Below are 27037 nucleotides of genomic sequence, written 5' to 3'. Positions count from 1 at the left end.
CACATGCACAATAAAGAGGAGAAGGAGGAAATGGAGTGGAGGGTGTGGGAAGACCAGAACTCCAGACTTAAATACCGTTGTGGAAAAATCCCAGGTGTGAGAACCAGTTCTCCTAAGTGGAAGATGCTGAGAGACCACAGGAAGAAGCGAGACAACCCAGTGCACTCTGCTAGGAGCAGCATTTGGGCAAGCAGCAGGATGGGGAGGTTTCCTGTGCACTTAGGCATGAAGTAGGGGCTTTGTATGCTAATCTAGATAAAAAGTGGGCTACTGCTGACTGGCATGTCCTTGGGTGTTTTCAGGAGTGACTGACCCATCTGATGTCAGAGCATCATGGCCAGCACAAGATGCTTGGCTGGCTCTCTTCCTGAATTTGGTTATCCTATATGTTTTGGGATGCATGTTAATGTCATCTACCTTGGGTTCTATCCAAGATGGCTGCCAACTCATGGAGCTAAATTCCCACAAATGTCACAGAGATTCTAGGAATCTGTTCCCCCCCCCCCCATTGTTCCTTAGGCTGGAGCATGTGTGCTGGACATGGGGGAGGAGTCATCACATCCTTAGTCCCTTTGCCTGACTCACCTGCTCAGGTTAATGAGATGCCTAGGGAAGCACTGTTTGTCAGTGTGAACTGCTATAACTAAGTACCTTAGACTGGGCCGCCTTAAAGGCTCAGTGGATAAAGCAATTTGCCATGAAACCTGACCACCTGAGTTTGATCCCAGATTCACATTGGTATTTTTACCCCCAGTCCCCAAGACAGGGTTTCTCTATCTAACTCCCCTGGCTGTCCTGGAACTCACTCTGTAGACCAGGCTGGCCTCAAACTCACAGAAATTCACCTCTGTCTCCCTCGTCCTGGGATTAAATGTATGTGCCACCACTGCCCAGTGAGACCCACACGGTGGAAGGAGAAAACTGCCTTCTATAAGTTGTCTTGGCATGGGTGTGGGCACACATGCGTGAATGTGTTCATGTGCATGCCTGTGCACTTGTGCGCGCGCACGCACACACACACACACACACATACACACACACACACACACACACACACACACACAGAGTGAGTTTAAAGACCAGATACCTTAGACTGCAATCAATAAACAATAGAATTGACTGATTAGGGTTCTGCATGGGGCTACTTCAGAGATTGGAGGGAGCTGGCAGTCACTGAATCTGTGTCTATCACGTCAGGAAAATACAGCCCTATATCCTGTCAAACCCTTATTCCTAATGAATCTATTACACTTTCAAGGCTATAAATAACAGACCTGTTCCCTTCCTTCCAATGCAAATATTTTGAATATTTTAATGATTGCTTTCCAACGTCTACTTTTGAAATCACCCTCCTAAGGTTTGTGCCAACGTATACTCCCACAAACAGATGGTGGTGGGCACTCCTGAAGCATAAACTGTCATTGATCTACACTGGTGGCTCTCAGATGGGGGGGTATTTCACTCCCCCAGAGTGTTGTGGCAAGGGCCGAGATATCATTAATCATCACAGGTGATGTGATGCAGATTCTTCTAGCCACAGCAGGATGAAACACTGCTGGGAACCACTTGATACATGGAGCAGGTCTCCACAACAAAGAATTACCTGGCCCCAGAGGTCGAGAAGCCCTGGCTTACACAGACCTGTTCATTGTTTGTTAAAGATTTATTTTATATTTTTTTTTTTTTTCGGAGCTGGGGACCGAACCCAGGGCCTCGCGCTTGCTAGGCAAGCGCTCTACCGCTGAGCTAAATCTCCAACCCCTATTTTATATTTTTAACTACACACACATGCACAAGCGTGCGAGAGAGAGAGAGAGAGAGAGAGAGAGAGAGAGAGAGAGAGAGAGAGAGAGAGATGAGAGAGATGTGCAGGTGCCTACAGATTCCCGGAGTTAAAGTTCACTGTGAGCCTCTGGAAACCACACTCAGGTCCCCTGCTAGAGCAAAATATACATTCTTCCCTGCTGAGCCATCTCTCCATCCTATATGATCCATATTGTTAGACTATAAATTAGTTTCTGTGAGAAGAGACAGAAAGACCTGAGCAACCCACTCTGTGGTTGGTCCTGAGGCCTCAAGTGCACACGAGGTCCTTTTTCCCCAGTTGGGAGGGTGACTGAGTAGGGCAGATGGAAATTTCCAAGGTGGCCAGCTCAACTGTTTCCAAAACTCTCTTTGAGCTCTGGTAGACACTGCATTAAAGACATTGGTCGCTGTACTTTAGCAAGAGGGATGTGGCTGTGATGGGAGACTCACCAAGTTCAACTTTATTTCCAGTCACTTCTATTCTGACTATGTGAGGAAGAAACGTCTAGCTTCATTGGAAAGCAGGTTATGTCAAATGATGTTTTCCCAGGGCACACAGGTAAAAGGATGTCTTGCTAAAGCAGACATGGGTAAGAATGTTTTCTTGAAGCAGAAACAGGTGAAAGGACGTTTGGATACAGCAGACATAGGAAAGAAGCTGTGATGGAGGAGTATAAATGACCCCCACAGGCAGTGGGAGACACTGAGCATTGGTTTGGTTTGCCTCTGCCTCACTATTCTCCGCTAACACGCATGTGTCAGTTCGACTTACATAGCATTGTTGAGCTCAACTTGTGGTAACACCAACATTGAAAGAAACTTGCCCAATGACTATTCATGAGCTTTCTGAGCCAGTTTGCTGTTTCAGCAGCTTTGAGCCAGTTGGTGAGCCTGGTGGTTTCCTCGGGATTGAACTGTAACTGCTGGTTTGTGTGCGGTGTCTGCCTGCTGAGAGGACTGGACTGTAGCTACTGGTTCATATTTTGTGTTTGGTACAAGACTGAACTGCCAATCAAGATCAAGCTCACCCCCAAAGAACCATTTCTAAACACATCTACTTCCCCCAGATCCTAACGTTTCTCTTCCATTACTTCTGCTGGGTGGTGGGCTAGAGAAGAGGTTGAACCCTTATTAAAGTAGGTTGGAAAAATCTATGCCTACAGCTATGTATTAGTCAGGGTTTGTCAAAGAAACAGAACCGATAGGGTGAATGTAGACATCAAAAGGGGATTTACTAGTTTGACTTATAGGATATGGTTCAGGCAGTCCCACAGTGGCTGTCTCTTTTTTTTTTTTTTTTTTTTTTTTTTTTTTTTTGGTTCTTTTTTTCGGAGCTGGGGACCGAACCCAGGGCCTTGCGCTTCCTAGGTAAGCGCTCTACCACTGAGCTAAATCCCCAGCCCCAACAGTGGCTGTCTCTTCTTGACAGAGAGGATGCTACAGCTACAGAATGGATGAACTTGCCATCGAGAGTAAAGGGCAAGCAGGCAAAAAGCAAGCTTCCTTCTTCCTTGTCCCTTCATGAGGCCTGCCAGCAGATGGTGCACATTTAGGGCGAGCCTTCCTGCTTCGAATACTCTGATCAAGAAAATGCCTCACAGAAATGCCCAGCAGATTGTTTTATTTTATTGATTCCAGATGGAGTTCAGTCAGCAACAAAGATTAGCCATCACTGACACTTGAAGAATAATGGTTACATAATATAAAGAAAATGTAACGTCTGGCAAAACAGAAGTAAAAATCATTAGGAACAAGGTCTTTGTCTCATTGTGGGTTTCTGTCCCTGTGAGAAACTCCATGACCAAAGCAACTCGGGGAGGAAAGGGTTTATTCAGCTTACACTTCCACAGCACTGTTCATCACTGAAGGAAGTCGGGACAGGAACTCAAACAGGGCAGGAACCTTGAGGCAGGAGCTACTGCAGAGGGCATGGAAGGGTGCTGCTTACTGGCTTGCTCCGCCTGCTTTTTTATAGAACCCAGACGACCAGTCCAGGGATGGCACCACCCATTGATCACCCTACAGGCTAATACAGAGGAAATTTTTTCAAGTGAGGTTTCTTTTTCTCAGATGACTGTAGCCTGTAGCCAGCGCAGTCTGGATTTACAGTTTAGCTTTTAGCTTCCTTACTTGGTGTCCTTCTCCACACATTCACCAGTAACCACAACAAGTCGCCTTTTGTGCCTCTGTCTCTGTGAGAAAATATCCATGATTAAGGGCAACTTACGGGAGGCTTTATTTTTCTTTATGGTTCCGGAGGAACAGAGCTCATCATGGTGTAGCTGGGCATGGGAGAAGAGGTAGGCAAGGGGTTGTGGGTGATAGGTGTCAGGAGCCATCATAGGACAAGGTAATAACTAGGAGGTGATCTTCCTGAGATGGTCTGCCTTGATTATAACAATCCATGACAGATTTGCTCCCATCGGCAAAGTCCGGGAGAAAATCATTTAAGGAAAGATTCCTGCTATTAATGTGCTTTTTCTGTTATCACAAATAGGACAATCACTAGGTATTAGCCAACCCTTTTTGAGCAGATCTCTGCAGAACTATGAAGACATACGGTCTTGTAGTGGATGCTACGTAGACAAATAGATGACTTCTTAATTCTTAATGATAATCCTATAAGAATTCCCAAAATTATATCAGTATTTATTAAGCTTCTTTAATGGAAGACTGCTATTAGGTTCTTTCTGATAGTCAAAACTGCACTGAGAACTCTGTCAGTCTCCCATTTGTCACCAGTTAATCGCTTCTAGATAGTAACCAAAATTTTCTACTACTCAGAGCAAATTCCAAAAGGTTGTAAAACCATTATCCGAAGGTCATAAAAAAGGGAACTATGATTATTAGAGTCGCTAAGGCAGAAGATAAAAAATATTGACCGGGTTTATCTATACACAAATTCACTAATAATTATAATAGTTCCTGTCCTGTTTCATGGTCATGTTCCTGTCCTGGTCACGGTCAGGGACAGAAACCCACAATGGGACAAAGACTTTGTTCCTAATAACTAATAGTTATGGTTTTTAACTCTCCAATTACCTGTGGAGTTGTGACAGTTGATTGATGTTTAGCCAGATAATTACTCCTAATGGATATGCATGTAAACATTCTCTGTTGCAAACGTCTTATTCCACTTGTTGCTTGAATTTATGTGTAAACTCGCGATGAACTTTTTACACCTATTCTGAAAGATGTATAAGTACTGAGGACAAAGAAAAAAGACAGAACTGAGCTGAGGAGAACTTTTTGGACAGAACACTTTTTAGATAAATTGATGATCATTCCACTTTCACCTTTTTTTCTTGGAAAGCTTTCACAGGTAACTTTTTTTTTACAACTTAGAAATGAACGCTAAATCCACTTTTCAAAGCATCCCTTTTTCTTCCTGCAACTTCAAGGAGCAGGCTGAAAGTTAGAGACACGTAGTTCCCACAGAGATAGAACAGCTGTTAGTTAGGCTACAGGTGTGATTTGCCCAAGCCAGTGGCTTTTAACCCTCAGAATGAGCAAGAAAGTTTTGGGGACTTTTTAGAAGTTATCAGCATTCAGTATAGTTAGACAGCTTGAATGTGCAGAGACCATTAGTTGTTAAAGCCACACCAGAGTCCTATTCTGTGTCCCATTTCAATCTGCTTCAGGCTGGGAGTCTCCTGGTAGATAGGAGGAACAGGAAGCTGAATGATTATATTTAATTTAGTTCTTTTCTTTCTTCTTCTTTTCTTCTTCCTCCTCCTCCTCCTTCTTTCAAGACAGGGTCCCTGTCTGGCTGTCCTGGAGCTCACTGTGTAGACCAAGCTGGTCTTGAACTCATAGAAACACTCTTGCCTCTGCCTCTGTCTCCAAGTACTTGGAATAAGGGCATATGTCACCCTACCTAGCCGATCACATCTTCACCCACACACAGAAAGCAAAGAGAGGCAGAGATGGAGACACAGAAAGAGAACAGGTAAAGTGCCCCCTCACCAGTGACATACCTCCACCCACAAGGCTCTACCTCCTAAAGGTCCTAAAACCCTTCCTCAACAGTACCACTAACCAGGGATCAAGTGTTCAAATAAGCTATGACAGAGATCTCTTATTCAAATGGCCGTAGTACTGGACAAGAGCAAGGTAAAGAAGGAAAGATTGTGCTGGAGAGATGGCTTTTCGGTGAAGACTGCCTACCCCTCTTAGACAGGGTCTTGAGCTGAGTTCCCAGCACCCACATCAGGTGACTCACCCCCTCTTGTGACTTCAACTTCAGGGAGATCTGATGCCTCTCTCATGGGCAAGAACTTCGGACATGGTGCAGATCTATACACAGATGCACACATACATGAGCATTATTTACAAAAACAATAAAAATGAAAAATATTTTCAAAGGATTTATTTTGGCTCATGGTTTGAAGGAATAGGACCCATGAGAAAGAATGGCAGAGGGAATTGGCATTTGGAGATGGTATTACACTTTCTTTTTTGTGTCACTCTTTGTCTCTGTCTCTCTGTCTCTCTGTGTGTCTCTGTCTCTGTCTCTCTGCCTCATGGCCCCTACCTACAACCCCTATTACACTCAAATTTCCCTCCTTTCCTTTCTAGCTTAGTATAGAATACCTTCATAGACAGACCCAGGATGTGTCTCATAAATGATTCTGTTGTGGGTTGGTCTGGTGCTGCTACGAATTCAAATTCTAAATGCTGGCCCCCAAGATCTGGCTGCAGTCTAGGTGTGCACATTCTGATGTGCACCAAGTGATGTTGTATAAACTGTGCTCGCCTATGTTCTCTGACTGGTTAAATAAGTGTGGCTGATGGACAGTTACTGGGGAAAATAGACATAGGTGGGGCTTTGGTTACCGGGCTGGGGGTTACAGGTAGGAGGCAGAGAAAGAGAGACTGAGAGAGACAGACAGACACACAGAGAGAGAGAGAGAGAGAGAGAGAGAGAGAGAGAGAAAGAGAGAGAGGGGGGAGAGAGAGAGAGAGGAGAGAGAGAGAGAGAGAGAGAGAGAGAGAGAGAGAGAGAGAGAGAAAGAGAGAGAGAGAGAGAGAGGAGGTATCCATTAGGTAGAATGGACCAGGAAATGCACCCCGAGGACAGACTGCTGGAGCAGAAATAACCCAGGCAAGACTTAAACAGCAAGTACTTGGTAAGCACACCTGGGAAATAGCCAGTCTAGCGAGGAAAAATAGTTTAGGGAGTCCAGTAATTGTGCTAAAGCTAATTAAATGAATTGATAGAACTCTGACTTGATGATTGGGTGGCGGACTGGCCCATAATAAGAGCTAATCGAGTTATTAAATATCATACAAAAACATGATTCTGAGTCCAGAGGAATCTAAATCAAGATGATAAGGAAGAAGAACTATCCTTGGGGCCAAACGTTTCTGTTTAATTTCCAGACAGGATCTCACCCTGTAGCTTATGCCCACCAGGAACTAACGCTCTCACCCAAGATGACCTCGAACTCATGACAGTTCTGCCTCAGCCTCTTGAGAGCTGGGATTAAAAACGTGAGTGGTTGAGAGCACTTCCTTTTCTTCCAGCTGATCTGAGTTCTGTTCCTAATACCCACGTTAGGTGCAGGCTTGTATTTGGAGGCTTTCCACGGAGGAGATCGCTGGCCCAGCCAGGTGTGAGGGTTCAGGCGAAGGGGAGAGAACTCGAGCAAGGAGGGGCAATCACCTCCACTGCCTTCACTGCTGGTGCTGCTCCACCTCTGTCTCTGCCACTTCAGTTGCTTCAAGATGTTGGGCCAGGCTGAGTCAGCAGGAGGCTGACTAGCCAGTGAGGGGTACAGGGGAGATTCTGGTGGCTTCAGGAGAGCGGATCTCTTCCCAGAGCGGCAGTGTTACGGCTCTTATGACAGAAGTTCTCTTTTTTTTTTCTTTTTTTCAGAGCTGGGGACCGAACCCAGGGCCTTGTGCTTGCTAGGCAAGCGCTCTACCACTGAGCTAAATCCCCAGCCCCATGACAGAAGTTCTCAGACCATCACACCTTTATTCCTTCTGGATAGGATTCTTATACACAGTTTTGGGGGTGGGTCAGGGTCTGACAGTAGGTACTTCCTATTGGCTTGGTCTGAGAGCTTGGGGATATCTTATTTACATGTGGGAGGGCTTGGAGTGCTGCGCTGCTCCTACATGTCTGACAGTCACAAACCTCTCTACAGCGAGCTTGGGGGGGGGGCGGTGCTGTAGCTCTGTGACAGGCCTGGTTTCCTGGGACTTTAGGGAAATGCCTATCGTCCCTTAGGGTCAGGGGAGTATCAAACCTCAGCTCAACCGGGAACCAGGATACCTTTCACAGCCCACTGTCCCCCAGTCAGGGGGCACACAACTACCTGTAAGTCCAGATCTAGGTGGTCTGATGTTCTCTTCTGGTCTCTGAGACCACGCACGCACGCACGCACATGTGCGCGTGCGCCATAAATAGACTCCTTAAAAATTAGCCGGGAATGTCACCTGGACTCCCATTATGATTACCATTCTTGCTTTAGGTGTGACTTTGAGCAAATCCTTGTCTTTGAGATATAGATAATGGTACAGAGTACTTACTGCATGAAGAGCCTGGAGGGTTGGGGTATAGCTCACTGATAGAACACTTGCATAGAAGTGTTCTATCATAGGGGCCCTAGCTATCAGCCCAGCCCCTCGAGGCCTGAAGCACTATAAACTCTTTATAAATATTAAACATTTTGTTTTGACTTCTATCCCACTTTATGGAAAGCCTGGTGTGCCGGTAAGTCGTATATCAACTTGACGCAAGTGTAGTGGTTTGAGTGAAAATGGCCCCCATAGGCTCATAGGAAGTGACATTATTAGGAGGCATGGCCTTGTTGGAGGGGGCGTGACCTTGTTGGAGTGGGTGTGGCCTTGTTGGAGGAGGTGTGAACTTGTTAGAGGAGGTGTGGCGCTGTTGGAGGAGGTGTGGCCTTGTTGGAGTGGGTGCAGCCTTGTTGGAGGAGGTGTGGCCTTGTTGGAGGAGGTGTGGCCTTGTTGGAGGAGGTGTGGCCTTGTTGGAGGAAGTGTGTCACTGAGGGTGGGCTTTGAGGTCTCAGAAGCTCAAGCCAGGCTTAGTGGCTATCGGTCTCTTCCTGGTGCCTTCAGATTCAGATGGAGAACGCTCAGCTCCTACTCCGGCACCATGTCTGCCTGCATGCCACCATGCTTCCCTCCACAATGACGATGGACTAAACCCGTAAACTGTAAGCCAGGCTCAATGAAGTGTTTTCCTAAACTGGGTGGTGGTGGCACACAATACTTTAATCCCAATACCCAGGAGGCAGAGGCAGGTGAATCTCTGAGTTGGAGGCCAGCCTGGTCTACAGAATGAGTTCCAGGACAGCCAGCGCTACACAGAGAGACTTTGTCTTGAAAAACAACAACGACGACGACAACGAGACAAATTATGAGTTGCCATGGTCTTTATAGCAACAGAAGCCCTAACTAAAATAACAAGCTAGGGTTATCAGAAAGGAGGGAGCCTCAATTGAGGAAATGCCTCCTTAAGACTGTGCTGTAAGTCATTTTCTTCATTATTGATTGGTGAGGGAGGGCCCTGTCCGTTGTGGGTGGAGCCACCCCTGAGCTGGTGGTCCTGGGTTCTATAAGAAAGCAGGCGGGGAAAGACATGGGGAGCAAGCCAGTAAGCAGCACCCCTCCGTGGCCTCTGCATCAGCTTCTGCCTCCAGGTTTCTCCCTGCTTGACTTCCTGTCCTGACTTGCTCCAAAGATGAACAGCAACGTGGAAGTGTAAGCCAAATTAACCCTCTCCTCCCCAACTTGCTTTGGTTATGGTGTTTTACCGTAGCAATAGTAATCCTAACTAAGACCTCTGGTGGTTTGCAAATCCAGGAATCCTCCTGTCTCAGTATTCCCCACCCCCATACCCCCAACGTTAGAGTCACAAGTTTGTGCACAGCAAGGTCTAGCTTTTTTTTTTTTTTTTTCGGAGCTGGGGACCGAACCCAGGGCCTTGCCATTGCTAGTCAAGCTCTCTACCACTGAGCTAAATCCCCAGCCCCAAGGTCTAGCTTTTTACCTGGCTTCTGGCATTTGAACTCAGCCCCGCATGCTCTTACAGGAAACTCTATTGCCGTCTCAGAATCTGGTTTTTAACAGAACCACATGCGATGTGTGTACACTGTGAGAAGTGCACACTGGACATTAATACGATTAACTACAGGGCATTAATTACCTCGCAAGGAGGAGTTTGTGACTCTGGATCCCCTTGTCCTATCAAACTCCAAGTGAAGAACCTATTTGATTCTTGTCAGACTCGATCCTGAGGTTTGGGACATTACTAAAAAATCAACCAATTCTCAGCTTGAAAAGACACTTAGAGATAGAATTTCTTCTTCTTCTTTTCTCCTTCTCTCGGCCCATTTCATTTTTTAAAAGATTTTTATTTTATGTGCATATGTGTGTGCCTGATTGTATGCACACCACATGAGAGCAGGAACCTCTGATAGCCAGAAGAGGGCAGCAGACGCCGTGGAACTGCAGCTACAGGTGAGCTATTTGTGTGGGGACTGGGAACTGAACCTGGGTCCTTTGGAGGAACACTGTGCACTCCTAATGACACAGCTATCTCTTTAGCCCCTTACTACTTTTGCTAAAACAAAATTTCCCCTTCCTTTATTTGTGGTGTGTGTGTGTGTGTGTGTGTGTGTGTGTGTGTGCATATGTTCGTGTCACTGTGCATGTGTAGCGGTGAGAGGACAGCTCGGAGGAGTTAGTTCTTTCCTTCCCTCCATGTGGGTTCCAGGGGTCAAACTCAGGTAGTCAGGCTTGGTGGAAAGCCCCCATATACACTGAGCTGGGTGCCTATCATCTCTTCTCCTATTCTCTCTTTTCTCCCTTCCCCTTTTCTTTTTTCTTTTCTGTGAATCCTGTGTTAGGATTCTGTGAATCCTGTGTCTATCTGCTGCGGGCTGGAGATTGTAGTGTTTTCTTCCTGTCTTCTTCACTGGGGCAAACAAGGCAGTAATATCTGTTTTGTCGTAGTTTGAGAGCTTACCCCTTAGCTTTGACCAGCTACAAGGTTGTTGTAAGCCGGCCCTCAGTTTCCTTATCTGTAAAGTGGGAATAATTTCACCTGGTCAGTGTCAGCCTTGGTAAGCTGATATAAGAATGAGTTTGAGGGGTTGGGGATTTAGCTTAGTGGTAGAGCGCTTGCCTAGCAAGCGCAAGGCCCTGGGTTCAGTCCCCAGTTCTGAAAAAGAAAAAAGAAAAAAAGAGTGAGTTTGAAACCTTATATGTAAATATGTTCCCTCACTGACAAAGGAATATTAAAATTTAAAATGTAATGTCCACAGAGCATGGTCCTGTGGGAACTGCTTTAATTACGGTCACCAGATGGCAGCAAAGAGCAGGTTTCCCTATAAGGGTTCTACTGTCCACCTAAAGGGATCCAAAGGCAGAATAAAATGGTTGATGGCTCTCCCTGGGTTCTATTGCGTTCACGGTCCCTCGTGCACTCCTCTCTGCGTCTCCAAAACTTCCCTTGCCCAAGATCATGTAAGTAAGTCGTCTTCTTCTACCAATTCTTTCCGTGGGAATGATTTTTAAACACACATTCAAGGGCAAATTAGAATTAATGGCAGTCCCCGTGTTTACAGCTTGTAGTTAATGTGCATCGTCCATAAAAATTGAACCTGGGGGGATTTGTGAAATACATATTTATGAGGCAACAGGGAAATGTGAAACTATTTAAACAGATTATTTAAGATCCTGGTCCCTCTCCCAAGTGGCTGTATCTGGGATATATCTACCACCCATTCAATAAATATTTATTCCTGGCTTGGGAATAAAGATACATTTTTTTTTTAAAGGCAGAGTCTATTATGTAGTTCGGCTGTCCTAGAACTTACCATGTAGACTAGGCTAGCCTCAAAATCCTAGAGACCTCTGCCTCCTGCGTGCTGGGATTAAAGGACTGCACTACCAGATTTTTTTTTTTTAATATTAGTTTTTGATATTGGCTAAGACACTAGGGGGAACCATAGTGGTGTGTTATGAGGTGACAATATTCGGAGGGGTCAGAGCGCGTCTACAGGGCTCCTTGAGGTGAGATGCAAGAGTTGGGCCATGCAAAGGAGCACACGGAACCCTCCAGTCTGGTGGAACAGGGCCCTTGATGGTCCAATGAAAGGGTGTGTCATTTTACCTCCGTTTGATTGAGAAAATAAATAATGGAAGACCAAATCATGACTCGAGGACACTTCGCTGTCACCACACCACCTGTGTGTATGTTGAAGGCTCCTCGGGTGTGCTCAGAGAAGACATCATCCATTTCTTCCAAGAGTGCTGAGTGGATTTCACAGAGTCCTTATGACAATGCTGTGACCACCATCGCTGGATCACACGGGGTTCTGTCATTACCCCAAGAGGTTGCTCATAGGACAAATGGTGTTGTGGTCCCAGCTACCTGATAACATCAAGACTCAACAAACTGTAACCCAATAATCAGATTTACATGTTAAATTCTCAATCCCGGGCTGGCCAGGGCTACTAGCAATGGGAGCGGAGAGACCACTGGCGCTAGAAGATAGCTAGGCTAACATGGCATGGTGCCACGCTGGAACCGGCCACTGCTGAGACAAATTAACATTAGTTCTATATGGCCCTACAGTGCCAGAACTAATAACAGGGAGTGACCGCCCAGGTCTGAGAGAACCAGGGGGGCCAGCATGGAGTGGTGAAGTGCGGGAACCGGTCGTGCCATTTTTAAATTTTTACCGCCACACAATGGCTCCTGTCACACAGACTCCACCTTAACAGGTCAGGATGGCCTTTATGAAGCATGTCTGTTTTAATGTATTTCACGCTTTTTTTTTTTTCGGAGCTGGGGACCGAACCCAGGGCCTTGCGCTTCCTAGGTAAGCGCTACCACTGAGCTAAATCCCCAGCCCCTGTTTTAACGTATTTCTTGGCTCTGCTCCTATTCTCCATCCCCTGTGTTTGTGACACTGAGTGCTCTTAACCTGGAGCCATTGTGGTGGTTTGAATTAAAATGGCCTCCATAGGTCCATGGGGAGTGGTACTATCAGGAGGTGTGGCCGTGTTGAAGGAAGGGTGTCACTGGAAGTGGGCTTTGAAGATCCAGATGCTCAAGTCAGGCTCAGTCTCTCTCTCTCTCTCTCTCTCTCTCTCTCTCTCTCTCTCTCTCTCTCCTCCCTCTCTCTCTCTCTCTCTCTCTCTCTCCTCCCTCTCTCTCTCTCTCTCTCTCTCTCTCTCTCCCCTGCTGCCTGGGGAGCCAGATACAGAACTCTTGGCTACCTCTATAGCACCATGTCTGCCTGTGTACAGCCATGTTTTCCGCCATGGAGATAATGGACTGAACCTTTAAACTGTAAGCCAGCCCAAATTAAACGCTCTCCTTTATGAGAGTTGTCTCAGGGCATCTCTCTGCAGCAGTAGAACAGTGTCTAAGACAACCAGGGACCAGAGGCACTGTGGGTAGAATCCTCAGACCCACGAATTTGGGTGGAGGAAGAGAAACTGGTTTCTTTGCACCGATATTTAGCTGGAACTCAGGGTTTCTCCTTCTTTTATGAATGTAGACCACAGATCATGGGGTGTTCGCAAAGCCTGCATCTTTGCCACCAAGAGTCATAGATGTTTGTGTTTGGCGTGACTGGCTATTACTGACACCTCAGAATTCAGCCATCAGCACTCAGAAGTGATGTTGTTTTTTAGATTAGTGCCTGTAATTTTTTAATGGGGTTTTAGTAAAGAAAAATGTATTGCTACATCCCGATTTGGTTTTGTAAAGATTCTGGATTTTAATGTCATTATCTTGTTTTAGTTCAGACATTGTAGAATTTGAATCCAGCAACATGGCTGCTCTGGTAAGGAATCACATCTAAAAAATCGTTTTAGGTCTGTGTGATCTGGCTGGAATAACACAGCTTTAATCCCTCTGGCTGGAATACAAACAAATACCCTTAGTGTACACCTCTAATCCCAAGCAGTGTAGGAAAGATTAGTTTTTAGAAGGAAGCAGCCATGTTTGAAAGTGACCTCTCAGTAGAGGGCAGCTCTGTTCAGTAGATGCAGTCAGTGCAGTTCAGTTTGTGGAACTCAAGAGACAGTTTTTCCAAGCAGAGCAATTCAGTGAGAAGTCGAGAGAACCAGTTTGAATCTGTCAGTTTGGAGAGGAGTTTGGGCTAGGACAGCTAAGTTGAACTAGCCAGCCAGAGTTCAGAAAGAGCTAGAGAAAATGAACTTTTTCAGCAGTAGAAGCTTCTAAGACTACAACTGTATCTGGAGAATAAAAGTTACTTTTGCAAGGCGTTTAAAACCATTGCTCTGAGGACAGTTCTTCAGCTTCACAAAGTACAAAAGGAACACCACGTCCTGGAAAGATGAAGAAACTCTTCTGGGTGGCAACTCCCATCTCAGGGTAGATTCAGCATCTCATGGCTTTGTGCACCCAGAGCACCTTTTGTCTTTGTGGTCCCTTCTTCCATACATGATATCTAGAATTATGTCTTACAATTGTGTTTTTATATAAAGGTGAATCCCAGCCAGGTGTGGTGGTACACACTTTTAATCCCAGCACTGGGGACAAAGAGGAGTTTGGGGCTAGCCTGGTCTACACAGTGAGACTTTGTCTAAAAAAAAGAAAAAGAAAAAGAAGGCAACTGCCATCCAGACTGGATCCACTTTGTTTCATTTGTTTGTTTTCTTCTGCTCTCTGAAGCAATTAAAACATTTTTGTTGTCTCTCTGCATCTGCTCTGCCGGATGGAGAAGTTGGCCTCGAGTGAATTCATCCATTTCCAGTTCTTCAATAACATATCCCAATGGTGTTCACATCTCCATCCTCTCTGTCAGTCTGTTTGTCTGTCTGTCTGATATGTATGTGTATGTGGCGGGAACCCAAGGCCTTGTGCATGCTAAGCGAGTGTTCTATCATTTGACTACACCTCTACACCTTTGTTTTTTAAGATCAGCTCTGGTTATGTAGCCCAGGCTAGACCTGAACTTACTATCTAACACAGGTTAGATCCTCCTGTCTCAGAATCCTGAGAAGCTGGGATTATAAGGAAGTACAAAATGACCACTCAATCACTCCCAAACCATCCCTACTGACTGTCCTCAAGGCATCTTAAATTCATCCACAGACCACAAGTATCCACTTCTCCACACACCTGTTTTTACCTCTCCACCTTTATTTATGCTCCATGTCTCCAACATCTTTATTTCCCTACCTATTTAAATCCTTACCTGTTGGGCTTCAGTTCAAAGGCTACATATTTCAAGTTACTCTTTGATCTCTCCAGATACAAATCATTGTTACTATTTCTATATCTCTATACCACTGGTATAACATTGTTGCATGTAGCTTTTCTCCACCCTGCTTATGCTCTGGGAATAGCCATGCTACCAACTCCCACCCAGCTTCTTTTGAATGCATGCATAAAATACACAGTTGTTCTGGTTCAACTTGCCTTTGGATACAATTGCTGGACACTACTATCTCCTGCTTGGAAAAGCATGTCCTTAACAATATTCTTATTTCCAACCCTCCAACCTGCCCTAAACTTTAGTTGCTAGGATACACCTAGTTCCTGCTAAATATTCCTGACCACCTGCCTGTAGGAGCGGCACTCCTGCTTGATTCTCCCTACAAAGCATGGTGAATTCCCTGGGTCTGTCTCTTTTCCTCCAGGGACCGGAAGTCCTGCCTATTCCTCTTGCCCAGCAATTGGCTCCATCAAGAACCAATTGGGGAACAGGACCTTAGCCTTAGAACCATCCCTACATAACATTAACATTCTTCTTATAATTGGGCAGGTGGCTGAGATACTCCAGAACTCTAAAGACCGAAAATTTTGATAGTCAAAGTTGATTGTCAACGTGCTTAGATTGAGACGCACCTTCAAGCTTATTAAAGAACACCTTCGTGCATGTTGGTAAGCGCATTTCAAGTCTTCCCAAAGGGGAAGACTCATCCTGACTGTGGGCAGTGCCATTGCACAGGCTGGGGTCCTAGATGAAGTTAAAGTACAAAACACAGCGTGGGCTTTGTCAACTTTTGTCAACACAACCTAGAATGACCTAGGAAGAATCTCAGTGAGGAATTGTCTATGTTGGGATTTTAATTGATATGCAAAGACCTAGCCCACTGTGGGTGAGACTGTTCCCTAGTCAGGGGAACCTTAACTGTATGAATAAAGAAATAGAGCTGAGAGTGAGCAAACAAGCAACACACATGCTTACATCCCTTTCTCTCTGTCGTGATTGAGGATGGGATATGTCTATTTAAAGTTTCTGCTTTGACTTCCCCACAATGGCAGAGTATAACCTGCAGTCACCAGCTGGAATGAGCTCCTTTATCCTCTGCCTTCCTTCTTGTGAGGGTATTTGATCACAGCAGAAGAAATCAAGCTAGAACACACAGGCATTCACTCTCTCTGCTTCCTGTCTGTTGTGAAAGCTGTTCTCCCTCCTCAACTTAATAGGCTGAAACCTCTGAAACCATGAGCCAAAATAAATCCTCCTTGCCTTAAAGTGTTTGGATATTTTGTCATAGCAACTAAAAGTCTAACTTACCTAGGCCCTTTTGTACTTGGCTTGGGGAGAGATTTCCATCTGGAGGAACAGAGTGGTTGAAGTGTGTGGGTGGAGGGTTGGGGATTTGGCTCAGTGGTAGAGCGCTTGCCTAGGAAGCGCAAGGCCCTGGGTTCGGTCCCCAGCTCCAAAAAAAAAAAAAAAAAAAAAGTGTGTGGGTGGATAGAGAGGGATAACCTTGAAAGGGGCAGCTAGTATTGTCTGCTATGGACCACTCAAGCATGTTGATAATCAGTATGGACATACTAGCTGAAGAACAGCTATGTGTGAGACTGCATGCCCATGTACCCGTGTGTATACTTGAACATGTGTGTGAGTGGCGTGTGTGCACATGTGCATGTGTGTGCACACATGTGTGCCTGTGCACATGTACGTCTGTGCATGCATGTGCACCTGTGTGTGTGTGTATGTGTGTGTGTGTGTGTGTGTGTGTGTGTGTGTGCGCGCGCGTGTGCCCTGCCAGGCTGAGAGCACAGTTTAAGTATGATCTGTTTCTCCTCTAAAACCTCTTTCTTGCTTTCTTGTCACTAGCTTCACCCAGTTCTCCACAGTTCTTTGGGCTATCTGCAAAACCAATAGAATCAATTCACTTTCTTTCCAATTTCTGTTCATTTCCCTTGCTTCTTCTATACCTGTTATAAAATATGACCAAGGCACTTTTTTTTTTTAAGACCTGAAAAATAATCAAGGAAGTAGGCATTGGACTCTCCTAGACTGATGGTCAGAGAGAAGCTCTGTGCTTCAAAGTGAGTACTGCTTCTTCTGAGGCCTGAGTTCAAATCCTACCACCCACATGGGTGGCTTACAACTTATAACTCTGGCTCTGGGTGATTGGATGCCTTCGCCTGGCCACTAAGGACACCAGACATGCACATGACACATATCCGTACACTCAGGCACTCATGTAAACACATAAAAATAAAAACAGAAATTTTTACAAGTAAATAAATCATTTTATTAAAAGAATCCCCTAGACCGCTAGGTTAAAATGCAGATTCCAGGTCCCCTGTGATGAGCCTACCAAATTAGATTCTCTGGATGGGACCAGAGCTTTGTTTGCTTACTAAGGTCCCTCAGGTAATTACGAGGCTTTTATCAGTTCAAGCACATTGCGTTAGGCTGTGGCTTCAAGCTTGGGTGCTTATTAAAATTACCTGGAGAGCAAAACAAAGCATCATAAAACATAAGTGACACACACACACACACACACACACACACACACATACACAAAGTTTTAAAAAACATTTAAAGAGAGGAGAGAGGACTTGTCGGGCTGGAAAGATGGCTCAGTAAGGTTAAGAACAGTGACTGCTCTTTCAGAGGTCCTGAGTTCAATTCCCATCAACCACATGGTGGCTCACAACCATCAGTAACGGGTGATGAAGTTTGGTGTCTGAAGACAGTTACAGTGTGCTCATATACATAAAATAAATAAATAACTCTTAAAACAGAGAGAGAGAGAGAGAGAGAGAGAGAGAGAGAGAGAACTTGTCTCTCCTGTCACCAGTGTCTGAGCAACTCTTCTTCGTGGTTGCCATTTTCAAAAAATTATTCTCATCCTTTTTAGTCATTGTGCTAAGGAAGGGATGACATCACATCTGAAAGCTGACATTTTGTAAAGCATACGTATTAAAAGTAGACCCAGTGCAGTTCATGGCAGACGGATCTTTGTATCTGATTGGTTCTGGGAAAAGACTAAAATCAGACACATAAAAGCTCAGATGTGTCTCTCTGTGCTGGAGCAGGCTGCTGGTAAATACTGGCTGTCCGGGGATGTAACAAAAGTAACAAAAATAACAAAACCTGGTAACCAGGGGATCTCGGCGTGTAGCTCCAGGAGATTTCCTGCCTAACGCTCCCAAGACTCTGGGTTCAGCCCTCAGCGCTAAATGTGGAAGCACATCTGTAATATTTGCCAGTCTCTCTGGTGTCAGTCTTCCCAGTACAGCCAGTTTCAATCTAGCCATGGGATGCTACTGGTCGCGACTCAGACAGAGACCTACACAATTAGCCATTCTGGATAGTAACTTTCACCCCACCACACTCTAGTATGAAATTGAAATAACTATTGGGTTCTGGTCCAGGTCTTATTTCTGATGGTAAGAACTTAACTCATCCCCACCAAGTTGATCTGTGTTAGCAAAATGGGTCATGAGCAACAAAGCAATAAGCACGCCCTGGACTGCAGCGTCTACAGTGACCAGTTTGAAAGGAAGCAAGGACAGTAGGTGATGGCAAGGGTTCATGTCACCTGGAACTTATGTTAAATGTCCAGCTGCCTGGAACAGGACCAGCTTCTCCTTTGGTGTCATGTGACTCAGCTCTGGAGCCTTTACCCTTGCTTATGACATTAGTAAGACCTTGAGCGATTTCCCTTAAATATCTCTTCTCTCTCTCTCTCTCTCTCTCTCTCTCTCTCTCTCTCTCTCTCTCTCTCTCTCTCTCTCTCTCTCTCATGAACTGGCAGGGAAAGAGGTCTATTATATGACAAGGGGGCCGTGCAGAGCAGTCCACGGAGCTCAGGTACGGGAGAGTGGCTCAGAGCCCTCTGCACCACTGATTAGCAGGAGGCTGTTGAATACTAAGTTGCAGACGGCAGCCCGGTGTGCACTCCAGACCATCTCAAGACCTTAATTAGCATCGTGCAGGGTAGAAACGCAAGAGCTGCCTCGCCGCGGTTTCCCACTGACAGCAGTCAAGAGAATGAGGATTTTTTTTAACCTCTCAACATAAAAAAAATACAACAAATCCCAGAGACAGAGGATCAGATAGATAGATAGATAGATAGATAGATAGATAGATAGATAGATAGATAGATAGATAGATGGATGGATGGATGGATGGATGGATGGATGGATGGATGGATGGATGGTTATATGCATAGATAGATGGATAGGTGGAAAGATGGATGAGTAGGTGGGTGGATAGATATATAGTTGTATAGATACATGGATGGATAAACAGGTAGATGAGGGATGGACAGATGGTTCAGCCGTTAAGAGCACTGACTGCTCTTCCAGAGGTGCTGAGTTCAAATCCCAGCAACCCCATGGTGGCTCACAACCATCTGTAATGAGATCTGATGCCCTCTTCTGGTGTGCCTGAGGACAGCTATAGTGTACTTATATATAATAAATAAATGAATAAATCTATTTTTTTTTTTGGTTCTTTTTTTTGGAGCTGGGGACCGAACCCAGGGCCTTGCGCTTCCTAGGTAAGCGCTCTACCACTGAGCTAAATCCCCAGCCCCTAATAAATCTATTTTTAAAAAGATGGTACAAATAGGCAGGTGGATGGATGGATGAATGCAGAGAGAGAGAGAGAAATTACCTATTAACTACAGCCAGCATTTAAGGGTGTTGCTTGGGGCTTATTTACTTTTAACCAGTTAAAGAATGCTTCCATTGCATTTAGCTCTGAATACTGACTGCAAACCAAGTCACCTTGGGAAGTGACCAAGGAGACTGTCTCTCCAGGCTGATCTGTTTTACACAGATTGGATTAGAATCCAGTAATCATCTTTTTTTTTTTTTTTCTTTTTAAACCCTCCAGGTAATTGTAATATTCCTAAAAACCACCAACCTAATGCAATGGTGCTGGAACTGATAAGTGCCTGGTAATGACTTGGGGACCTCAGTAACTATGCCAGGTCTCCTGTTTCCCGCCCAGGAGTCTTATTTGGTTGGCTGATGGTGGGGAATCTGGAATTTGCATTTTAAGCTTTTTTTTTTTCTTTTCTTTTTTTTTTTTTTTTTTTTCCGGAGCTGGGGACCGAACCCAGGACCTTGCACTTGCTAGGCAAGCGCTCTACCACTGAGCTAAATCCCCAACCCCTGGAATTTGCATTTTAATCTAGTAGTCCAGGGAGTTGCTTTTTTTTTTTTTTCTATTCCTTTTTTTTTTTTCGGATCGAACCCAGGGCCTTGCGCTTCCTAGGTAAGCGCTCTACCACTGAGCTAAATCCCCAGCCCCAGGGAGTTGCTTTTTAATCATGTTTTAAATGTATCGAAGGTTTATTTTTAATGTTTAATTTTTATATGTATATGTGAGTATCTGCGTGTGTGTGCATGTGCGTGTGTGTGTGCGTGTGTGTGTGTGTGTGTGTGTGTGTGTGTGTGTGTGTGTATGTGTATGCACCGTGGTGTGACTGGCATCCTCAGAGGCCAGGAGAAAGTGTCAGATTCCCTCGGAACTGGAATTGTGGGCAATTGTGATCTGGGATGTGGGTACTGGGAACTGAACCCGGGTCCTTTGCAGCAACAAAAGTACTCAACAACTGAGCCATCTCTGCGACCCTTTTTTATTTATTTTTAATGATGCATGTGTGCGCGCCATGTGCCAGTTTATGCATGTGAATGTGGGTGCCCACAGAGACCAGAAGAGGGCGCTGCATCCTGAGAGCTGGAGTTCTGGGTGATCCTGAACCGCCCGCGCTGAGAAGGTTAAGACTGGAACTCATGTCTTCTGGAGGAGCAGAAAGTGGACCTAACCGCTGAGCCATCTCTGCAGCTCAGGATGCTCCTCTTAAGGACGTGACAAAAGTATGTCAGAGGCCTTGGGATACATATAGCTTTGGGGTTTACCCTGAGGAAATAACTGGAAGTGTGTGCGATGCTGTGTACTGGAAAATGGTCGCTACGGCACTAGAGCTACCCGTGGTTGAAGTGGAAACTCCTGGTTTCTTTGGAAAGTCAGTGATGTCAAACGATGGTTTGCTGAGGCACACGGGTGAAAGACTGTTTTCCTGAGGCAGACACGGGTGGGAGGATGTTTGGATATAACAGACACGTGAAAGGAAGCTTGATGAAGGGGTATAAATGTGACCCCACAGACAGTGGGAGATGAGCGCTGAGCATTGGTTTGGTTTGCACCGCCTCGCTGTCCTTCGCTAATGACGCCACAGGTATCAGGTTGCCCTACATAGAGTTGTTAAGCTCTGTGTATGCAGTTGGGAGAGATTCACCCAAGAACTGCTCTTGAGGCTCCTGCAGTAGCTTGTGATTTCAGCGGCCGCGCCTCAGGCTGGTGGGCGAGCTTGGTGGTTCCTTCAGGATTGAACTACAGGTGCCGGCTGTTGAACAAAATGGCCTAGAGTTGCTGGTTTGTGCCTGGGGTCCATAGCTGCTGAGTCGTATTTGATGTTTGCTATGGGACTGAGCTGCTGCCCAAGAAGATCGAGCTCACCCCCAAAGAACTATTGCTGAACAGGCCCACTTCTCCCACATCTTAATAACTTTTCTCTTCCACCACCTCTGCTGGGTGGTAGGCTAGGGGAGTGGTTGAGCCCTTAAAAGTAGGTTGCGGGGCTGGGGATTTAGCTCAGCGGTAGAGCGCTTGCCCAGCGAGCGCAAGGCCCTGGGTTCGGTCCCCAGCTCCGAAAAAAAGAAAAAAGGAAGAAAGAAAAAAAAAATAGGTTGCAGGGTTGGGGATTTAGCTCAGTGGTAGAGCGCTTGCCCAGCGAGCGCAAGGCCCTGGGTTCGGTCCCCAGCTCCGAAAAAAAGAAAAAAGAAAAAAAAAAAAAAAAAAGGTAGGTTGCAGGGTTGGGGATTTAGCTCAGTGGTAGAGCACTTGTCTAGCAAGCGCAAGGCCATGGGTTCGGTCCTCAGCTCCGGAAAAAAAAAAAAAGAAGTAGGTTGCAAAAAATGTATGCCTACGGAGTTGGGGATTTAGCTCAGTGGTAGAGCACTTGCCTAGCAAGCTCAAGGCCCTGGGTTCGGTCCCCAGCTCCGAAAAATAGAAAAGAAAAAAAAAAAATGTATGCCTACGAGTGGTCTCTAACATTAGATCGGCTGGTGAGTTAAATGACCTAGGTGAATGCTTCTCACTCAGGTTGCAATGGGAGGAGGGAGTATAATGACCCTAGGAGATATTTAGCAATGTTTAGAGACCTTTTCTATTGTCACAACTGGGAAAGGGTGTGATATTGGCACCCGGTGAACAGGAGCCAGAGATTAGCTAGTACCCTAAGGTACTCAGGATAGCTCCCGACAACAGAAAGCTATCATGACAAAATGTCCGTAGGGGTGATGCTGAGAGGCCCTACAGCATCCTAATGCCACCCCCAGCTAATGGCGTGAGGATTTCTAAGGGAGATGTGATGGTATGTTAGGAACAGCAGCCCCTGGATGGGTCTCCCGGGTGACTGAGCTGAGCAGATCTAATTTTCATTTTCAGAAAATGGAAAATAACTTACAAGATCGATAACAAGCCGTGTTACATAAACTCTCCACTTTCATAATAACACCTGATTTCTGAGTTCGGCAAGGACTTTAGACGTCAATAAGAAAAAGACAAACAGTGGAAATCGACTTGGAGGATGTCAAAGGGCAGTTCTTATAAACACACAGCTGAATGTGGTGGTGTGTACCTATAACACTGCACGGGGGGGAGGCAGAGGGGCAGGAGGGTTGGGGGTTCAAGGTCAGGGTCAACTGTAGTGAGTTCAAGGTTAACCTCAACTAAGATGAGATCCTATATAAAAAATTAAAATCAGTCAATAAACAAGAAAACGAATCCAAACAAGTAAAATACACACTCACTCAAACTCACTAATAACTAGATGCTAATTAACAATGACTATGTAATTTGCCTATTCACCTTTTTGATGACCAAATCTTAAAAAACCAACTACCTGGTTGTAATGGTTGGTTTCTGTTAACTGGACACAGCTAGTTGTCTAGGAAGGGGAACTTCAATGTAAGAAATGTCTCCATCAGATTGGCCTGTAAGCACAATTATGACTGCTGTGGGAGGGCCCAGCCCACTGTGGGCGGTCCCACCCCCTAGGCCCAGCCCACTGTGGGCGGTGCCATCCCTGGGCTGGTGCTTCAGGATGCTATAAAAAAAATCAGGCTGAGCAAGTTGAGGGAGCAAGCCAGTGAGGAGTGTGCTCCTCCATTGCTTCTGTTCCAGTTCTTGCCTTGGCTTCCCCTGGTAATGTACTATGACCTGTAAGCCAAATAAACTCGTCCTCCTCTAAGTCGCTTTTAGCCATGGTATTTTAATAGTTATAGCAATAGAAACCTAAATCAGACACTAAAGTTAGCACGTGAATGGAAAACTAGGCACATCCATAACCCACAGTGAAAGGGGAAGTTGGCACAAAATCTGCAGGTTGGTGCTATTTCACAAATTCAAAACTCGTGATAGATTACTTGTAAAGTCAAAAGACACAGTTAAACCCAGATACATAGCGTGATGGTTGGTATATGCTTCGCCCAGGGAGTGGCACTATTCGGAGGTGTGGCCTTGTTAGAGTAGGCGTGGCCTTTTGAAGTAGGTGTGGCCTTTTGAAGTAGGCATGGCCTTGCTGGAGTAGGTGTGTCACTGTGGACCTGGGCTTTAATGCCCTAATCCTAGCTGCCTGGAAGCCAGTATCTACAAATGTGCAAACACCACACATAAACATGCAAACACACCACATACATATATGAACATCCACATATATATCACATACCACATCCACAAACGTGCAAACACCACACACAAACATGCATACGCAGACACCACATACACCACATACACACACAGACATATAAACACACACATGCACACGTGCCCCACATACAAACATGCAAACACACAAACAGGAATGTGCAAATACCCCCCACATACATGCAAACACATACACACACCATACACACAAATGAACACCACAGTCACATATATACCACACACACTACATACACACACACAATCGTGCAAATACCACACACAAACATGCAAACACACACACCACATACACACACCACACACATGCACACAAACATGCACATACACACATAGAGACACCCTCCCCTACACACATCCACACTTACAGAGAAAGCCTGGAGGATCCATATGCCTTCCTCTCCTGAAGTGGCCTTTTTGTGTGTGTTTTTCCGTTTTCAGCACCTCTGCAGTGAGGTTGTAATTCTTCTGAAATTAGAAATTCTGAGAAACCTACAAGAAATGCTATTTTCTCACCACAGAACATCTACCTATAACTGAGGGTGCTGTGCGCGGCTCTGGTGCAGTGGTGTGCAAACAGGATTTGACTGCGAGTGTGACATTTTGCCAGGGATCTGAAGCAAAGCTACTGGGTGGGTCAGCTGGAATGGTGACCCTGGGAGACCTCTGTGAAAATCAGAGTTTCCTCTGCCCGTGACGCCTGGTGGATTTCATCTGGGGATAATTTATTTAATATGAAAAGTGTTTCTGCTATTATAATCCATTGCTATCTTCAATATATACTATAAATAATATGTAATATATAATGATTTTATTACATAATATAATTACTATTTATATGTTAATTAATATGCAACATAATGATGTGATTAATATAATTATACATTAACATAATTATATGTTGCATATTAATGAACTAGTTAATATATAATATCAAATGTTTATAATATGTTATATATTAATATATTATATATTAATTATATAGCAGATAACTAATGATATAGAACACATAAATTATACAACATATAAAAAATATACATATTTATACAAATATACACACATAACATATATTTATACACATATACACATATAATTATGCATATATATACATTTATACTTATACATAAACATACACACACATATACCATCTGTAATGAGATCTGATGCCCCCTTCTGGTGTGTCTGAGGACAGCTACAGTGTACTTATATATAATAAATAAATCTTAACAACAACAACATCAAGAAACACCTTAGCAGCTGGGCAGTGGTGGCGCAGGCCTTTAATCCCAGCACTTGGGAGGCAGAGGCAGAGACAGAGGCAGGTCAATCTCTGAGTTCAAAGCCAGTCTGGACTACAGAGTGCTTTCCAGGACAGCCAGGGCTACACAGAGAAACCCTGTCTCAAAAAAACCAAACAACTGAACAAAAAACCCCTACCTTGTGTCTCATTGATTATAATGCCTTCTGAGGAGAAGAACTTGTGGGTGACACCTCAGATCTGATCTTGGTAGATGGATTTGCATTTTCAAGCTTGGGCAATGCAGCCTTACTGGGAACAAAAAATGTGTGTGTTCTATATGGAGACTAAAGAATCAAGGAGCCTCCCCTGTTGGTAGCAAGGGTGGGGAGAAGAAATGACTAAGGGAAGAAATGAGTAAGGAGGTGAGGAGAGACCAAGATGTATTTGTACTATGGAGATCTCTCTGCAAATAGCCTGGACTCCACCCCCACCCCCAGCTACTCCCCTACCACCCCCAGCTGCTCCCTACCACCCCCAGCTGCTCCCCTCCACCCCCAGTTACTCCCTCACCACCCCAAGCTACTCCCCTTCCACCCCCAGCTTTTACCCTCAACTGCTCACAGCTACAGACTGGTGATTCTCGGCCATTAGCCCCCTAGGGGGACTGCCTTCCTTAAAGTCAGCTGTTGTGCCCAAGGTCATCACCTCCCACAAAAGAGTCACGGGTCCAATAATGACAGGGGACCTGAAGGCTTTCAGGGAGGGGGAAGGTCAACTGAGGCCTTCACTGAATCACTGCCAGGTCTGCTGCCTTCCAGAACATTCCCAAGGGATTCTCTCACAGAGCAGTCTCCAGTCAACACAGAGCCCTGGGCGCAGGTCTCCAGGTGAGATTCCCAGCCTGTGATAGGAATCTAAAGGTGTCTGCTGTAGCGGGGAGGGGTGATTTAGTAATGGTCAAACTAGCATCTCTCCTTGGTGCTTTTGAGACTGTGGTTGGAGGCAACTTGAGTCAGGCTCCCCGTGGGTGCCCAGCTCCTGTTCTTAGAAGTCTCCAAGTTCCACCTCCTAATGCTTCCATAACTTCCTCAAAGGACACCACCAACCAGGGATCAAGCATTTAAATACCGGATACTTTGGAGGACAGTTCTTATTCTAACGGGATGCAAATTTGGAAGGGGGTATGAGGAAGGGTCTGGAGGAGTCGGTGGTGGGAGCCAACAGTGGACTTGATCAAAATAAAAGCATTAACGTGTGAAGAAAAAAGAATTCTCTTCAGATGTGACTCCCTGGTGGTTTCTATGCTTCTTCAGGTACCTGGCTGTACACATAGGACTGAGGCATCATTTCTGGACAACCGCGCTTCCTCTTTAAAAGTCAGACTTGGGCTGGAGAGATGGCTCAGCCGTTAAAGGCTAGGCTCACAACCAAAAATAAAAGTCAGACTTTAGTGAGGTCCCTGTACTGTGCCTCCATAGTGTAGAACCTGCAGACCACACCACTTTAAATAGATTTATAACTTTAAAACGACGCTGGTCTCTCTCTCTTTTTCTTTTTTGGGCTGCTCCTTCTGGCCCTCGGGAGCCCCCTGTTCTATTTTTAGGGGTCTAAGGTAGGTGGATCAGATCAGAGCTGCAAAGGCAGCTTAAGAACTCAGCACAGCCTCGACCTGGAGCGCCCTGGCTCTGCTCTTTTCCCTCTGTTGCAGGTAAGCCGGGCCTCAGATTGCTGGATCAGAGAGAAGGCAACATAGAGAATGAATTGTCTGAACAAATGTTACCAGCACAGACATTCTCTGAATCACAGCTAGAGAGTTGTTTGTTTGGTGGTGGGGTTTTTTGTTTTTTGTTTTTTGTTTTTTGAAAGACTGGGTTATTCTGTAACAACCCTGGCTGTCCTCGAACTTGCTTTGTAGACCAAACTGACTTCAAACTCTCAGAGATCCACCTGCCTCTGCTTTCCGAGTGCTTCCTGCTTCTCC

General features: G+C 45.3%; 1 long non-coding RNA gene across 1 annotated transcript; it reads left to right on the top strand.

The window, feature by feature from the left end:
* Positions 1–11208: 11208 nt before the first annotated feature.
* LOC148002352 (uncharacterized) lies at positions 11209–21744 on the top strand. The gene is made up of 3 exons (XR_015634868.1): positions 11209–11307; positions 15591–15709; positions 20739–21744. It is a non-coding gene; the product is annotated as an uncharacterized LOC148002352 (long non-coding RNA).
* The last annotated feature ends 5293 nt before the right edge of the window (positions 21745–27037 follow it).

Source organism: Rattus norvegicus, chromosome 12, assembly GCF_021556685.1.
Source record: "Rattus norvegicus strain SHRSP/BbbUtx chromosome 12, alternate assembly SHRSP_T2T, whole genome shotgun sequence".
Lineage (NCBI taxonomy): Eukaryota > Metazoa > Chordata > Mammalia > Rodentia > Muridae > Rattus > Rattus norvegicus.
Note: the sequence above shows the minus strand (reverse complement) of the source record. Positions and strands in the feature narration are given on the sequence as shown.